Genomic DNA, 19,131 nt, shown 5'->3' with positions numbered 1-19,131 from the left:
CAGCACTATATTAACATATGGCCTAATAGAAAGGATTACTCCATCTTTGCCCACAGAAATACAAACAATGACTTGGGGGCGGGCAACTAACTCCATCTGTGCTTCAATGCCACCAGAACCAAGACCCATGCCCACTCTTCTTTCACAGCAGAAGGAAAAGTCTCAAGTGGTTACAGGTCGCTCTGTAAGCCAGAGTAGGGAAGATATGCTAGATAACCACACCGCACCTCTGCAAAGATAGGGCGGGGTCCCAAGGCATCAAATGATGATTTTAATTTAATGACATGAAGAAGATTAAATCTGAAGAAAAGAGATCTAAACACACACACACACACACACACACACACACACACACCCCTGCAATGAAAGGGTGATACAAGCTCTCAGAGTGGGACTGTTGCCTATTCCTGAATCTTTTTATTTAATTTAAATGTTGACATCAGAAGTCTAGAAGTCTGAAAAATTAACCAAATAATTTGGAGGGAAATTCTTGCCTCCATTTTGGTGGTAATTTATTTGTAGGACTATGCTTAATAGAGAAGGGAGATGGGATCGGGAGAGTCACCTTGGACAAACGCAGCCCTGAACTGTGTCACCTCGGACACTTACGTTGTTCTCTGGGTGAGATCTGAGTAAGCAGTCAGCAAGTTACACCACTACGACACCTTCCTCTTCACCCCGCCCCCCCTCCCACACACACACACACACTCTCACACACTCACTCACTCACTCACAACAGAACAGAGAACAATAAACAACCTACAATTTACAAACCAGTCATCTCCTACTTCAGGTAGGAAGACTGTGCTGCATGCTACGTTCTCATTTGAAAATAGGCCACATTGCACTAGACTACCATTAGGCAACTTTTTAAGGAATTTGTGTCAGCAACATTAAAATGTCACCCTTCTGCAGAATTGGCCGTGCACAGCAAACCTCCAGCACTAAAACTTCGATGTCCTCAGTAACGTGATGGTGATCACATGCTCTCCATATTCTGATCTAGATCCACCTCAGTTTGCATTCTTATAAAACTCAAAGTGTGTTCCAACATTGGCTGTTAGCCCCGTGCCTACTCTCATAAGCCATCACTCAAAACTTCAACTACCAGAGAAAAGGGCAGGGCACTATGCTTCTTTGACATCAGCCCTCTAAGTCTCTCTCACAAGCACCACAGGGCCAGGCCATGATGTTTCTAGTACACTGTCCACAACGTTGAAACCAAGAGATGAGCCACTGTGCTCATCCAGGAAGCTACAGTGCAGGACCCGGCACCAAGAGAACACACTGCAAAGATGCTTCTCCTGTTGGATCAGAGCCATCTGTCTGTGGCTTCCCAGAAGTCCTCTGAAGAGAATGGAAGTCTGAAAAGTAAATGGACCTGGATACTCAACTCCAAGACACTCTCGCCTCCTACGCTCAAGAAGATGTTTCGGTAGCAAATGCATGAGACATCTAGGATTCACCCACAATAATTTTAAATGTCTTTAGATGAAACCAAAGTTTTCTTTGTGCTAGAACTTCCGTCCAACCTGATACATCACTATGAAGTGAATACATGACCCATGGAACCCCGCCAGTCACAAGTCACCTGCTCTGTCAGACAAAGCAGGGTAGCCTTGGGGTACTTTGAGTTCTTCAAGTATGTATTTAATCCAGAAATATCTTCCAAAGTAGAAAACAGCGGATCAAATCTACCAGAACTGTATGAAGTTAACACTCAGCTACATATTTTAGCAAGTAAAATTCAAAATACCTTAATTTAAAGTGTACAAACATCTGTGACTTCTAAAGGGCCCCCTATTTCAGTCTACCTAATCACCTAGCTGGCTGGGACAAAGAGAAAGAGCTGTTAGGAGGCGCAAGCAATGAGACGCGAAACTGGTAAATAACTGCATTTCTAAGAAAACAACTAATTTTCATTTTCTTCAAATGCCCAGGCAGCTGCAAAGGTTTTCGTATGCTAATTTTTTAATTAGAAGGTATTTAGGCAGTGAAAGCTTTCATATGCACTTCTGTTTCTTCATCAAACGTGAACTCCCCAACTTAGCACCAGTATAGCTGGTGGCGGCCTGAAGGTTTACCATCTGCTCTACCCAAAGTCACGGTGGCCACCTTCAGAACATATGCATCAAAGCCCAGAGATAAGAGACTGAAGAAATACTGCCTAAGTCAGCATAAGGGAGATGATGCAGCCAGAGGCAGGCAACGGGCAAGCTACCAGAAAACACTGAACACGGGGAGAAGCAGCCACACACAGAAAGTACCCAAGGTCACAGCCATTCCACCAGCCAGACCAAGGGCAAGGGGACACCATTGCCGAGGAGATGGGAAAGCTTTTCTTTCCAACAGAAGGCTGATCACACTGAAAAATCAACCTTATTCAAAATAAGCCTGTTCTGAGTAAGCCAAAATATAAGATTTAAGTTGTTTGTTGAGCCCATGATACTGACAATAAAATCAAATGGTTCACACAGACACAAACAGTGCATGCTAGGAAGGACTTCTCTCCCGGGCACTTCAAGTCCAAACATTTCCCAAGGAAAATACGCTCGGGAACAAGTTTAACAGAACACCAAATACAAAACCTGATGTGGGAAGACCGACGGCATCTCTCCAGGGATGGTGGCACATGCCTGTAGCAATATTGTACTGGGTGTACACCCCAGCGAACAAATTCTTACCTTTGAGTATTTACATACTTGGCCATCACACATGATTTTTTTTAGTGATTATCATTATGAATTGTAATAAATGACTTAAAAAAAAAAAAGCAAATGCTTCCAGAGTAACTTATCTTCCAAGAAATGTAATAATCATGGCAAATCATAATGTTCCAGTATTGGAAGAAAGGTATCTTGGTGCTTGGAAAACAGACTTGGGAGGGAGAGGGAGGGAGGGAGGGAGGAAGGGAGAGGAGGGAGGAGGGAGGGAGGAGGAAGGAAGAGAGAGAGAGACAGACAGGCAGACAGACACAATTTACTTAAGGGGATAACCACAGTTAGCTGTCATACATAACACACAACACTGTGGTGTTTGCTCAACTGTAACACTGAATCTCAAAAATATATTCACCTTAACAGAAATTCATCAATATAAAATTTTCTTGTTTTTCATCTTTTAACCATAGTTAGAAAAAATACACAAAATAAATTTTAGAAAAATATTTACCAAAATTATTACCAAACAATTAAAAATAAAAGGAAGCCAGGCATAGTAGTACATACCTTTAATCCCAGCACTCAGGAGGCAAAGGCAAGTGGATCTCTGTGAGTTTGAGACCAGCCTCATCTACAGAGTGAGTTCCAGGGCAGCTAGAGCTACATGGTGAAACCTTGTCATACACACACAAATAATAATAATAATAATAATAATAATAATAATAATAATAATAATAATAATAATTTTAAAATAACAATAGATAGATAGATAGATAGATAGATAGATAGATAGATAGATAGATAGATAGAACAAAATGGCACCAAAAGCATCTTCTAAATTGAGTCTCAAAATGGTAATTGGTGATTCAGTTTGTGTTGATTCCAATCTTTTTTTCGAATTTGTATATATTTTATTTTTGCGTATGGGTGTTTTGCCTGTAGGTATGTATGCATGTGTGGTGCCCAAGGAGGCCCAAAAATGCTCTGCAGGCTGGCCTAGAAACCAATCTTAAGGAAGCATTTCTTCAACTGAGGCTCCCTCCTCTCCAGTGACTCTAGTTTGGGTCAAGTTGACATAAAACCAGCCAACACATAGTCATGAAAAAATGATAAGTGGACATCATGAAAATTAAAAAGCTATGCTCTGCAAAGACAATGTGAGTATAAACCATGGCCCAGTACCAAACACACACACAGGTTCTTCAAACTCAGAAATAAGAAGCAGAAGCCTGGCTCTAAAGTGGGCCACACAGGAGCGAAACTGGGGCCCGTCTCGACGAAGCCAGCCAAACACAGAAGGACAGAAACTGCATTCTCACTTACATTAGGGGCTACAGGCAGAGAGACTGTAAAAGTCACCTGCAGAGCAGGGCTCACAGGCTGGAGATGGGGGTGCGTAAGGCTGACAACAAATAATCGTGTAGTTCCAAACAATTTATAAAGAAGAATTTGGATCTGCTCAGCAACAAGAACTGAACACTCCAAGTGGGGCTACCCAAACTAGCCTGCTCACTGCACAGGACACGCCTACTGAAATGTCACACTGTATCCCACAAACATGTACAATCACTGCATGTCAATTAAAATTCTTTCTGGGATGGAGCTCAGTGGAAAGGCACCTGCTGAGCATGAAGAGGTCCTGGATTTGACACCAAAGGCTGAGGAGGACACAGAGCATGTGACTTCCCTGTGCAGCAGCTGGTGGAAACAAAGCTTCCTGGGAAGACAGCTGGACAGTTTCTTACAAAACTAAGTCTTCCCTCTCCATATATTATTCAGCAATTATGTTCCTGCTGTCTGCCAAAGGAACTGAAAATATGCCCACCCAGAAATGCCCACGAAACAGACAACAGGTTCTTCACTAGAACTCAGGAACAACAAGACGTCCTTCAGTGGCCCAGAGGATGAACAGACTGCAGTGCGGTCCAGTGAGACGCTGCCGAGAGCAGCCGAGAAGAGGTGGAAACGTCCACACACTCACCTGTAGAGAAAGGCAGGCTGCGGGCTGCACACTGACACTCTGAAGAGTCAGTACCATGGAGGCAGAGAAAGGACCAGAAACACCACGGTGCGGGGCAAAGGGCGGAGGGATGGCCAGAGGAACAAGGCAATGAAGACACCCTGAACGACACCACAGCAGTGTGGGCACAAGTCATCATACATCTGTACGAAGACATACACTGCAGACAACAGCAAAATGAGCCTTAATACGAATGAAGAGATGCTGAAATTCAATTTTTTAGGGGCAGGAGACACGGCTCAGCAGTGAAAAGCACTTGCTGTTCTTCCAGAAGACCTGAACTGGGTTCCCAGCACCTCCATTAGGCAGGCACAACCCCCTGTAACTGCAGCTCCAGGGGGGCCCACTCCTTTCCTAGCCCCTGCAGGCCCTGCACTCACACATACATGCACACAGACACACAGATATATGTATAGAATTTTTTTAAATACAATTGATCCTTTTTTAATTAAAATTTAGCTATATTAGCACAGATCTGTGATCAAGCAGCCTCGGAGCAAGAGCAGGTTCAGATAACACCATCAGTTAGCGTATGACAGAACAGGGAAGCAGAGCAGAGCAGCTCAGATAGTTACAGTGCAGTGTTTGCCTATTTGGAACACGGTCTGATCAGCTGGCCGCCTACAGCTGACTGGAGCCAGGCTGCTGTGACTGGCTGAGACTCGGTAACTTGTTATAAAAATGTGTGTCATAGTTTGGGCTTTGAACACTTCCCCACGGCCCGTGTGTTTTCTAAAGTGGTGGAACTTTTAGTATAGAGGACCCAAGGGAAGGGCATGAGGGCAGGAGTCCATCCTTGGATACTGGCCCCTAGCCCCTCAGCTAAGGAGACACAAAGGCAGTCAGTCTGTCCTGGAGAGGCAGTCCATCTCACTGAGACTCACGGTGCTGGGCTTCTCTCCTCCTCAGCTCCTCTCTGTATGGCGTGTGGGTGGAGACAAATGCCAAGGCCATCAAGTCTTGCATTGCCCTGAGCTAGTTCTTTGGATGGCATCTAGAGCAGAACAGGGGTGTGTGTGTGTGTGTGTGTGTGTGTGTGTGTGTGTGTGTGTGTGTGTGTGTGCAAGCGCATGTGTGTAACCTTCCTACAGTATGAAGCACAAATGTAATCTTACGATATAGACTATGACACACGCTATCATAGGCATAAGCCCTGAATCTTCTGGCTGAAGATGGGATGGCAGGCAGATCTTTAGGATGCTAACCCACTGTCTTCTCAGATTGCCAGCTCTTTGAACAAAGCGCAGTTTGAACATTCAAGTCCTGGTTTCTGTCTGCGTGAAGGGCAGCACAGGCCACTTAATCTACACAGGCCAAGCAGCAAAGCCAAGAGTGTATCAGCAAAGACCTCCAAAACCATGAGCCAAACTCAGCCTGTCTTCCTCTGCAACTGACTACTGAGGGACTCCGTCACAGCCTAGGAGGCTGCATACACTATGAAGCTATCTTTAGCTTATTTGTGCTCTTGGGTTGTAGCTTCCAGTCCAAACTGAGTAACATAGCTTCTATCTGGCTGACACCAGTGGAAGCTATCATGTGTGTAGCCATGATGATGTGGAAATCTCTACTTCCTCTCACTTTTGTGGTCAACCTAAAACTATTCTAAAAATAGTCTTTATATCTTTCTTCTTTGTTTACAAGTCATTTGGCCAAATCCCCAACTCTGGGGCAAATAGCTAAATGTCTCACACCCTAAAACAAGACAAATGGGGGTTATTCTCTAGTAAATAACTCAGGCAGTAACTATTTCAAGCACAAACATCCATTTAAAGACTCTCCACTCCCCTCAGCAGCACCTCTAGTACGGGGTGAGCCTCCGTGAACAATACTCCATCACAGAGACAGCTTTTGTGTGAGTCTTCACATCCTACGCCTATACACCTACTACTGCGTAACACCCGTTTCCATGGGACATAGTGTTTCATCAGGGAACCTCACACAAAGACAGCAGAGGCAGGGTACAAAGGACAGAGAATGGCTTAACAGGACTCCTGAAGAGTGAAGAAAACAACACTCAGGAGGCTCTTCTCAGAGCCAAACATCTTTGTCTTCTTAATTGTACGTATGTTTTCTGTTTTCATGAAGAACCTGCCCATGGCCATAAAGAGAGGGAAAAAGGCTAAGGAGGGGGCGAACACTAAAGTCCTGGGTCCACAGGCCCAAGTTCAGGCCTGCCGTTCAATTCCTTACTGAGTTATTTATCCTCTTTCTCTGGCTTGAATTCTGAAGTTTCCTCCAGATGGCGGCTTGACTTAGTTAAGTTTGGGTGAAAATCAATCCCTCTAAAAGCATAGTCTATTATTATATTTCACTTCAGAGACTTGCTTGCATCTGCTGAGAAAACCTAATACTCTTTAGGTTGCTATTCGGGCTTTCCCTGCCCATGCCCTCCACAGATATGCCAGAATCAGGGTATAACACCTAGAAGCTAGAATGAGTTCCAAAAAAGCAGCAGTCTGCCCACACAGCCATCTACCATACACTGGTGAGAAATGGCAAGTACAGGCCAGTCAGATGCTCACTCACAATGATAATGGACATGGCAGCAACTCCCTGCCTGTCGGTACATGCCCCAATCAGCTGCCTGGGAAGCCTGATTCCTTTTCCAAAATAAAATGCCTCAAAAGCAAGGAAGTTTTAAAAATGATTTCAAATATTTTAGTGAGTTTATACTTTTATAGAAGATGAAGCCAAGGTTTGGTACTGGTTGAAATGCAGCATTTTGATGTAATCCAAAAAATGTACTTAGTGTAAGAATGCAATGTGTTCATGTCCTCCCAACAGTTCAAAACCCTTATAAAACACAAAGACACGACACTCATTGTCAAATTGGCAATGTCATTGATGGCAACCCAGCACCTGCCAACAATCCACAGGTGTGCTCTGTGGGAGCTGTGACAATGGTGGGGGTGTGCTGATGGATGCTGCAGGTGTACACAGCCTCAATATCGTTTGAAGGCATATAGCATATTTACCGTCTCTTCCCATTGCCTACAAAATTACTCAATGAGTATGCTTGGCCATTTGAGGAATCTAAGGCTTGTTGGGAGAGGCACAGAAACCATCAAAATCTACTGTACAGAGCTGGACAGAGTGACTCCTGCCTATAACCCACACTTAAGAGGCTGACAAAGGACTGCCTTGAATTCCAGGACAGCTTTGAGCTAAGAGTGAGTATCTTTATCAAAACTATAAATAGCCAGGTATGTGGTATATGCCTTTAATCCCAAGACTGGAGAGGCAGAAGTACATAGATGTCTGAATTCAAGTCTGGCCTGGTCTACATAGTGAGTTCCAGGGCAGCCAAGGCTACTGTTTTAAAATGAAAAAGAGAGAGAGAGAGAGAGAGAGAGAGAGAGAGAGAGAGAGAGAGAGAGAGAGAGAGAGAGAGCTGGTGCATAAGGTAGACCAATTCTATAGCATAAATTAAGGCATAAAAGAGCCCAAGCAAAAGAGAAGTAGATAAAACTAGAGAGGAAAGCAAGGGCAACTTTGAAGCAGAAATAAAGGTGAGAAGAGAGTGAGAAAGTAAGGGAAGGGAGTGATGGGCACATGCTACCCTGCACACTCTGCATTCAGAACTGAGAGACAGCAGGGCCATAGAACACTGAGAATACATAGAACACTCACAGAACACTGAGAACACATAGAACACTCACAGAACACTGAGAACACATAGAACACTCACAGAACACTGAGAACACATAGAACACTCACAGAACACTGAGAACACATAGAACACTCACAGAACACAGAGAACACTCACAGAACACTGAGAACACTCACAGAACACTGAGAACACAGAGAACACTCACAGAACACTGAGAATACAGAGAACACTCACAGAACACTGAGAACACATAGAACACTCACAGAACACTGAGAACACAGAGAACACTCACAGAACACTGAGAACACTCACAGAACACTGAGAACACATAGAACACTCACAGAACACTGAGAACACAGAGAACACTCACAGAACACTGAGAACACATAGAACACTGAGAACACAGAGAACACTCACAGAACACTGAGAACACTCACAGAACACTGAGAACACATAGAACACTCACAGAACACTGAGAACACAGAGAACACTCACAGAACACTGAGAACACTCACAGAACACTGAGAACACATAGAACACTCACAGAACACTGAGAACACATAGAACACTCACAGAACACTGAGAACACTCACAGAACACTGAGAACACATAGAACACTCACAGAACACTGAGAACACAGAGAACACTCACAGAACACTGAGAACACTCACAGAACACTGTGAACACATAGAACACTCACAGAACACTGAGAACACAGAGAACACTCACAGAACACTGAGAACACAGAGAACACTCACAGAACACTGAGAACACAGAGAACACTCACAGAACACTGAGAACACAGAGAACACTCACAGGACACTGAGGTGGCGATGGTTCTGCAGGAGGAGAAGGAAGCGAGAGAGGAGGAGAGGAGGGGCTACACCAAGAGGATGCCTGGGGTCTGTGTGAAGGTTACACAAGGAGTAGTCATGTTTAGGGGCTTGCTCTTCCACAGCATCAGTTTCATAAGTGATTGCAGAATCAGTGTGAATGATGGAGGAAACCAGCACAAACATGGACAATGCATTTTCAGATGGGGATAAAGAAAATACATACTTAAAAATTGGACATGGTTCTGTCTATTTGCATTGCAATCTGAAACACAGATAAAGGAAAGGCTGGCTGTGATTACTAGTGTCTAGAGGGAACAGACTGACATCATTTTACCACCAACTAACATGAAAGAGTTTAAGACAATGGTTCTCAACCTGTGGGTCATGACCCCTCATGGGGGTACATATCAGATGTCTTGCATAACAGATATTTACATTATGATTCATAACGGTATGAAAATTACAGTTATGCAGTAGCAGCAAAAATTATTTTATGGTTGGGGGATCATCACAACATGAGGAACTATGCTAAAGAGCCTCAGCATTACGACCCTTTGAGGTCCACTGGTTTAAGGGTCTACAACAGTGACTCCAGGCAAACAGAAAAGCACAAGAAAAGGCTGGCAACATTTTAGAAGACAGAAGACAGTGCTTGGTGTCTACAGGTAGAAACGCCACCCAACAGCAAGCACAGCCCTAGAAATACCAGGTACCCTCAACAGGAAGATGTGAGAAAGCCTACATGCTCCCTGCCATTGCGCAACTTGCCAGGCAGCTGCTGCCCTTTGCCACACAGCAGTAGACTAAGGTTTGTCCTCTGAAGATGTGCACTGAGATGGGTGCTGAAATCAGCTGAAGCAGGACACAAGGCACTGCAGCTCACACAAGTGGCCAGGCACTGGTAACTCCTTCCCCCAGGGGCTATCGCTCTTACACCAACCCCTACACAAGAGTTTGGCGTGTTCATTTTTTAAAATAAATTTATCTATCTCTCTATCTTACATCCTGGTCACAGTTTGCCCTCTCTCCTCTCCTCACAGTTCCTCCCTCCCCAACCCCACGCTGTTCCCACCGCCCAATCCACTCTTCCTCTGTTTCTGTTTAGGAAAGGGCAGGTCTCCCAGGAGCATCAACAAAACATGGAATATCACATTGCAGTAAGACTAAACACCTTCCCATAGTTTAGGGCTGGGTAGGGTGACCCAGTATGAGGAGTAGGGTCCCAAAAGCCAGTAAAAGAGTCTGAGACAGGCCCTGTTCTCACTGTTAGGCCGCCCACAAGAGGCCCAAGCTACACAACTTAACATATATTCAGAGTGCCTAGGTCAGTCCCACGCAGGCTCCCCAGTTGTCCGTTCAGTCTCTGTGAGCCCTTATGAGATTCTGTGAGTTTTCTTGTGGTATTCTTGACCTCTCTTGCTCCTAAAATCCTTCCTCCCCTTCTGCAGAATTCCCCATACTTTGCCTAATATTTCTCTATGGGTCTGCATCTGTTTCCATCAGTTCCTAGATGAAGCCTCTCTGATGACAATTGGATTAGGCACCAATCTGGTCACAGGAGGTGGCCAGTTCAAGCTATATATCCGCTATTGCTAAGAGTCTTAGCTGGGCTCATCCTTGTAGATTCCTGGAAGATTCCCTTGAACCAGGTTTTTACCTGACCCAGAAATGCCCCCACTTCCAGTAATCTCTTTCCTCTCCCCCTCTGACCCCCCAATCTGATCGCTCATGTTCCCATTTCCACCCACCCTCAGACCACTCCCAAAATCTCTTCTATTTCCCCTTCCCAGGGAGATCCGAGCATGCCCCACATGAACCCCTGGAGTGTTCATTTCTAAGTAGACCCCTTGGACCAAGAAAACCTCCCTACAGAGACTGACCCACATGAAATCTAAGAGTGCCCACATGGCTCCCACACTGACAAAGAGCAGCTCTGCCCATATTCACAGATGAAAAGATCTCACAGCAAAACATGCCACCGTGAATTTAGAACTCAGGGACCAAAAAGAAAATTCTATATCCTCCACAGAGGAAAAAAGCAAGAGGAAGCTGGTCCCACCCAAAGAAGGATGGACAAGAAAACACTCATAGGTGAGTGTGAGCAAAGCAGGAGGCAGGATGTCAACAGTCAGGAGCACAAGAGAGGAGTCCAGAAGAGGGAGGCCTGAGGACAGGGGCTGCGGGAAGCTCTGGGCGCGTCCACTTCAGGCTTGTCTGCAGTCTGTCAGAGGGTCCGGGAATTTACAGTGACAGGAACAGAAAAATAAGGCAATTTATTTTCCCACGAGGAAAAATTATACAAGGAAGAGCCAAAGGTACTGCAACAGGCTGAAGGTCGGGCCTGGTTAACTCTAATCAAGATAAACATTGAAAGAGGCACACATACAAAAGAGGTTAACCAAAAGACAACCTAATCAGCTTGCAGAAGTAAACTGCAGCCCCTGGGAAGGGGTGGTGGATAGAACCACATCTGGTGGAAGACACACCAGGACTTGGAACTGTTAAAGGGCCAGGCACACTACCAGAGCACTGCATCTCTGCTTCCTTACAGATGCCTCCAGCCACCGTAGCATTCACGCACCTACCCGGGGCCCTCCAGTAGGTAGACAAAGAAGAACCATGTGTCAGATGGCACACTTGTCCCATCGCCTAACAGGTGCCTGCCACCTGGTAGCCTTCAACAGATGTTTCCTGTGTTGCTAAGTAGAAGGCCTTGAGGGTCCTTCTGAATCTGAGGTTACACAACCTGGGCTACAAGAAAACATGAGACTACTCCCTTTGCTTCAGAGTTGTTTAGGGGGTCCTAGTATTAAAACTACTCGTCAGCCTTATTTCTAAACATATCTTAAGAAATTGAGTCCTTTGGAACAAAACGAATAATCTATAAATCCAATGTATCAAGAATTCTGTAATAAGGTGCTAGATAGATAGGCATATCTTACATGTAATTAAAAGTAGCCTTAATTATAAGTATGTAAACAGTGGAATAATATAGCAAAGCACAAAATACTAATATTAACATAACTAAAATGTGTGTCTCTCAAATATATAGTTGCTCCAATTTCAACACAGCTATATTACTATATTATCACTATATTACTATGTTACAGGTAGCTTCTTAGATACAGAACTCTAAGATAAACCCTGCTGCTGTAGATCTATACATATGCCTATAAATGCCTATATAGGTAAGCTCATTCCTCTCAACGGCATTTCTCCACTCATCTGAAGTTATTAACATGATCCAAATAACCTGGCACTCTGAGAAACACTTCCCTAGCCTCTTGCAGATATCTTCAAAGCTCTCATTTAAAGTGAGAATCCAGTCACAGAACTTCAGGTTGCTTCATGCCATGACCCACCCCCCACTCACCACAACAGACATTCCAAGGGACACTTCTGTCTACCGTGACTCCCCAGCATGCTGCCCTTCCTACACAAGGTCTCGTATAGCTAGATCCTAATGCATCAGTTCAGAGGGAATAAACACTGGAAAGCGAACTCTGATAGAACTCTATGTCAGCCTCAAGCCAACAAGCACCAACTTAATGGACACAAAGTCCACAATACAACTGTGTGTATGACAAGAATCTAAAGCTGGGTATATGATTCTGTAGTTCAGACCACAGGTAACTCAGGACTGGTGAAATGTTCAAAAGGATCTGGACACAGTTAAAAATGACATCATTCTTGGGCTGGAGTGATGGCCCAGCCATTAAAATCACGTACTTCTCTTGAAGAAGACCCAGGTTCAATTCCCAGCCCTGATGTTGGGCATCTCACAACTGCCTGGAACTCTAGGTCCAGAGCACCTACACTCACATACACATAACTACACTTACACACATAACTGATTTTTCAATGTTTATTTTATTTTACAGTGGGGGCAATGGAGGATGTATGTCTGTACACCCCATGCATTCAGGATCCCATGGAGGTCAGAAGAAGGAATCAGATCCCTGGAGCTGGAGTTACAGGCAGTTATGAGCTACCATGTGGGTTCTAGGAAACAAACCCAAGGACTCTGGAAGAGCAGTAAGTGCTCTTAACCACTGACCCATCTCTCCAGCCCATAATCAAAAATTTTAAAAGTAACAATTGAAGTAATAATGACTGAATTTATAAAAAGCTGTTTTTATAAACTAAAAGTGCCAGAACACAGGGGTGTGTGTGTGTGTGTGTGTGTGTGTGTGTGTGTGTGTGTGGTGTGTGGTGTGTGTATGTATGTGTGTGTGGTATGTGTGGTGTATATGTGGGTATAGTATGTATGTTGTGTGTATGTGTGTATGGTGTGCATGTGTGTGTATAGTGTGGGTGTGTATGTGTGTGGTGTGTGTGTGTGTGCGTGCATGTGTGTGTGTGTGCATGCGTGTGTGTGTGTGTGTGGTGTGTGCGTGCGTGCGTGTGTGTCCATTTTAGTGTATTCTAACAAGCCTACGATGGGACAACTCAGAATAATCAATGTAGAAAACAATGCTTTGTCATGCTGTAAAACGACAAAGAAGCACAGGGGAAGCTCCTGGTGATAACAGGAAGCTATCACACAACACTGGAGGCAATGATGGAGACCGAGGGAAGACAGCATCACTCTGATACAGCAAGCTGACACGCGGGCACCACCCCCAATCAGATATCTGCTGAACGCCACCGAACCAGACAGAAAGAAATGTCTGTGCAGGGTTCTGTGGTCTCTGTAAATTGTTTAGATTTTGACTCAGGAAGTATGGATGCTTTTGTGTTGACAGAGTGAGGGTTTGAATCCAGATCTGTCTCTTTCTAAGACTGCCACTCTTCTCATTGTTAGAACTGGACTGTTGTGATGATGGTGTCTGTATTTTCTATCAACCTTTTCTATTCCATCCCTCCACGGTTAAGAGCACTGCTGCATGGCAGAAGAAATGGATTCCGTTCCCAGCACACACGTGCAGCTCAGAAACATCTGCAACTCCACTTCCAGGGGATCTGACGCCCTCTTCTTATGCAGGCAAAACATTCATACACATAAAATTAAAATAAGTAAGTCTATTTTTAAAATAATATGGATCAGCATCTCAGAAACAGAAGGGACCCAGACCACGAGGCCTCCTATATCCACAGCCTCACCAGCAACCTCAAGTCCACATTCTAATCCAGCAAATAGCAGGTGGTGCTGGGGTGAGGAAGCCTGGTCCCCAGGTCACTGACAGGGCCACGCTGGTACAAGTTGAGAGAAAGGAAGGACGCACAGGTGCACTGTTTTGACCTACTACCTCCAACTCTAAAAAAACAGTCATAGCAGGAGATGATCTGCCTCCCGGCATATTCAGCACAAACAGAGGCAAACAGTAAAGTAATGTAGGGCCAAACAATAGGGAACTAATTAGTGACTTGTAGTATATGCAGAACAGCCTGAAAATACCAGGAAAATTGAGAATAACACTTCCTAACTATATTGCATAAAAAATTTTAATGTTTATACATTAAAAATGGTAATCATGTACATTTCAAATTGTTAATCAATAAATACAATCACAGTAATTTTGTCTTTAAAATGGTATAGTTTGGAGGATCAGGAATCTGTGAAATTCTCATGTACAGTAGGTATTAAGGATAAATGAGATCATGACTTAGCTATTCAATTAGTAATAACTAAATCCTTTTAGTCATTATGGGGATTTTCTACTTCTACAGCGTTAAAAATGGTGTTACTCACATATTGACTTGTGTTCATTAGGCACAAATGCTTGTGTAACATTTTACTGAGAATGGAATAGGAAAGGTTGATAGAAAATACAGACACCATCATCACAACAGTCCAGTTCTAACAATGAGAAGAGTGGCAGTCTTAGAAAGAGACAGATCTGGATTCAAACCCTCGCTCTGTCAACACAAAAGCATGCATACTTCCTGAGTCAAAATCTAAACAATTTACAGAGACCACAGAACCCTGCACAGACAGGCAGTCTGCAATCCAGAGGCTGCCCCCGGCATCAGAACCTCGCGCATAGGTACAGGGCCACCCTGCATCTGCAGACACCTGGGGCTGCTGTGTGGGCCAAATGCTTCTCCTGTGTTTCTTAATAGTTTAACATTAATTGTGGTGTTACAGTTTGGGGTGAAGATATTGTTAAAGACACATCTTCATCCAATATGGTAGTTTTTTGTTTTGTTTTGTTTCCATTTTAGCTACTTTGTCTTTAGAACAATTTGACAAAACTATGCAAAAATGCAGTTTCCAAACACACACAACTGGGCCACTGTTAGCAGCCTCCGCCACAGCAGTCCTTGACGCAGACAAAACGTACCCTGACCCATCACTTCACCACAGGCCACTGCTTCCACTGAGGCTTGCTCCTTTGCTGTCATTGAGTTTTAGGCGCTCTTTGTATGTTCTGGTCAGTATCTTTTAAAAGGATCTTCTCCAGTCTACTAGGCTTGTCTGTCATCCCACCACAGTGTTTTTCACAGTTACAAAGTCTAGCTTGTAACCATCTTGACTGCTAGACTTTGTAAGTCTTAAACTCAGAAAATGTCACTCCTGATGTCTACCCTTTCTTTCAATATTACTCTGGTTATTTGGGGTCTTCTGTCCTTTCATATAAATTCTAGAATCAGATTGTTGATGTCCACAAAATTACCTGTTGAGATTTTGAATCAGACTATACTAAATCCACACACAGTTCAGGCTATAAAGAACTGACTTTATTCCAACAACAAGGCTCTTCTTACCCATGCCTGTAACTCTCAATTACAGTTCTTTGATTTATTTCATCAGGATTATATAGTCTTCCTTATATAGATAACATGCATACTTTCTTAAATTTATACATCAGTATTTATTTAATTTGGGGCACTAATGGAAATTATAGTGTATGTTTGGAGATTTGAGGGAGGGCAGGGTCAAACAGGATCTCATCATGTAACCCAGGATGTCCTCAAACTCAGAATCCTCCTGTCTCAGAATCCTAGGTGTTGGAATCATAGATGTGCACCGTCACACCTGGCTGATGCTTGAGGATCAAACTCAGGGCCTTGTGTATGCTAGACAAGCCTGCTACCACTGAGTTACAACCCTATCCACTTGATACTATTTTTATCTCAGGTCCTAATTGATCACAGAGGAAAGCAACTGATGATGGTACACTAGGTTTGTATCCTGCAACCCTGATGTGACATCTATTAGTCCTAAGAGTTTGTGAGTTCTTTCATATTACACAGCCATGACACACCCAGGTAAACACAGAAGCCTTCCTTCCCAATCTGTATATCACTAGTTCCTTTTATATATGTGGAGACATTAGAGAGGCTGGCTCAATGTAGTCTGTAAATATCAGACTGAATTCAACTCCATTTGGGCCTAGTGCTTTGCTATCTGGGGTGATTAGTAAGTACTGACTCAGTTTCCTTAGTAGATAGACATGCACTTCCCCAGATGGTCTGTGAGTTAGCAGGCTTTGTCTCTTGGGGAGGTAGTGGGAAATTGTACAGTGAGTAAATTCATCACATCCGGGCTGTTCACTGTACAAGATGGAGTGATGTCCCCTCTCTGGTTTCTCCTACAGAGTTCTTTCTTCCTTAGTTATCCTCTCTAAAGGCTTAGTGACCTCACTGATGGTCAGAGAACCGGCCTTTAGTATGGTTAATGATGCTGATCTCTTGTTTTCATTCCATTGGTTCTAGCTTTTTTGGGTTTTGAATTTGTTTTTAACTCACAGGAAGTTGCAGCGTATCTCAAAGTGTCCTGTTTACTCTTCGCCTGGCTGTCCATGAGGAGAACCTACACAGCAGCATCAATACAGCCGCAAGGTCAGGAATTTGACAAAGCTTCTTAATGCTGATGAGGCCATGACCCTGAAAGTGAGCTGTGTAACAGTGAGCTTCTTCAGAAACACTCTCAGCTTTTGCTCTCTACCCACCAAACAACGAAGCCAGGTCTCCAACGAACGAACTGTACGTCAGCACTTGTGCGTTGGAACATACACAGCATGCATTCATACTCCACAAAGCTCAGTGGAGCCTGCACAGGCAATGGGCTTCCAAGGGAAGAAGGAGCCCACCCTCAGCACCCACCAGCTCTGCTCTTGCTTCCTTCTGCCGCCACACAAGGAAAACATCCACAAACACAGCTGGAAGCAGAAGAAGATCAAAGTTATCTAGAACAAAGCCCACCAAATGCTTGGGTCCCTCCACAGCATCCGTCCACTGACACTCCCTGGACACCTCTACTGACAAGAAGCTCATAAGATCTCAGATCTAACCCATCTCTGGTTAAGACACTAATCCTTGGAAGGTATTTCTAGCTGGGCACTGGTGGTGCACACATTTAATCCTAGCATTCAGGAGGCAGAAGCAGGCTGCCTGGTTTGAGGCCAGCCTGGTCTACAGAGCAAGATCAAGGACAGCCAGGGCTACACAGAGAAACCCTATCTCAGAAAAAAAAAAAAAAGAAGAAGAAGAAGAGGAGGAGGAGGAGGAAGGAGGGAGGGAGGGAGAGAGGGAGGGAGGGGGAAAGTTAAGAAAGAAAAGAAAACGTGTATTTCCAACCATGCCTCCAATTCTCTCTTGCTCTCTGCAGCTGGAGCTTCTCTGGTTCTAGCCGCCTCCTGAGAGGAGGAGAGAAGAAAGAGAACAAGCAGCTCCACTCCTTACTGCCCCCCAGTGAGGCCCCAATACCCCAGATTTCCAGCACAGTCAACACTCCTCTTGCCCTCCAGGTTTAACAAGCATGGCAGAGCTCCAGCCCTCAAATACCTGAAGTCTGCACATGATCTGATAGGTGAAAATGTCTGCTTTCTCCTTCCGGTCTTCCTAAAATAGAACTCTGAAGGCCTTCACCAGCCTGGTCATCTCTGCAACGGAATGGCGCCTGTTTATCTATGCCCTAGAGCCCTGGTGCTTCGGTTCCGTGTTGCATAAAGGATCCTACAACCCCGACCGAGAACCGAAGATCACTTCCCACTGACAGAACTAAGCCAACAACAGCCCCGGCAAGACTGTGCCCCTCCCCTGGGCAGACACTCACTGGAGAATGGTTCTAGGGAGCAGTCTCACATTATACCAGTAGGTGTCACTCTATGACACATTTTAAATTCTTTTCAATTCACTCATTCAACAACTGCACTGAGGGCCCAAGGTGTGCTAGGCATAATTCTAGGCACAAAGAACATAGTGAGAGATAAAACAGCACAATGCTGTTCTCATGAAGTCCGCAGTGTAGACACTAATAAAAATACCATTTCATTTGCTTTCTAGATAGAGGTTTAGGAAATTTATTTCCTAATGAAGTTCAATACAAACTGAACTTGCTAAGTTAATAAACAACTCAAGATAATTCACAAATAGCAAACACTAAAATCTAGAATCAGAGAAACTGCTGTCCCAGAGCAGCGCTGTCATACCCTGTGTGTGTTTTTTAGACCTGAATTTATTCAACACCTCTTTCCCAAACCCCAAGTTTCTAAAACCCGAGTTTAAGGTATGCCTTAGTACAACAGAAAGGAATTTACCTTGAACAATCCAAATTTTAAAATCTGCCTGCTCGTATTTTACCAGCAGAGAGATGATGTTATAAGCTAAGACTACCTGCAAAGCTGACTGATTCCCAGACACTGAGCTCCTTCTTGCCACTTAGAAAATGGCATCTGAGTGACACTGGCTAATGCAGACACACAGCAATGGACGGTGTCTCAGTGGAAGAAGCAAGGCTCCTCACCGCTAGCGTCTGCCTGGTTTCATCTGTGGGACTCCTAGCTGTCACCAGAACTGAGTGCGACTTGAGGCTCACAGCACAGCAATGACCAGTCACAGAGTCACAAGACACAAGTCTAAGAGGTGCTGAGACAGCACATGGAGATGGCACGGCTGCCCCAAAGCACGGGACCTGAATCCACTCAGTGTCTACTCTCAAATAGAATGTTCTCCGGAATGCCAAGGCTACAGAGCCAGTCACAGACTATCGCGGACTCTGAGACAACACAGAGTCCCACTGTAGACTTCTTTAAGCTCAAACTCAGCTGTCCTGGCTTA

The 19,131-nt window shown here is 44.3% G+C and overlaps 1 protein-coding gene across 3 annotated transcripts in view; it reads right to left on the bottom strand.

The window, feature by feature from the left end:
* The window catches only part of Rps6kc1 (ribosomal protein S6 kinase C1), a 145,786-nt gene that overhangs the window by 45,944 nt on the left and 80,711 nt on the right, over window positions 1-19,131 (bottom strand). The gene's annotated exons all lie outside the window — the stretch shown is intronic.

This window comes from Peromyscus leucopus, chromosome 15 (assembly GCF_004664715.2).
Source record: "Peromyscus leucopus breed LL Stock chromosome 15, UCI_PerLeu_2.1, whole genome shotgun sequence".
Taxonomy (NCBI): Eukaryota; Metazoa; Chordata; class Mammalia; order Rodentia; family Cricetidae; genus Peromyscus; species Peromyscus leucopus.
Note: the sequence above shows the minus strand (reverse complement) of the source record. Positions and strands in the feature narration are given on the sequence as shown.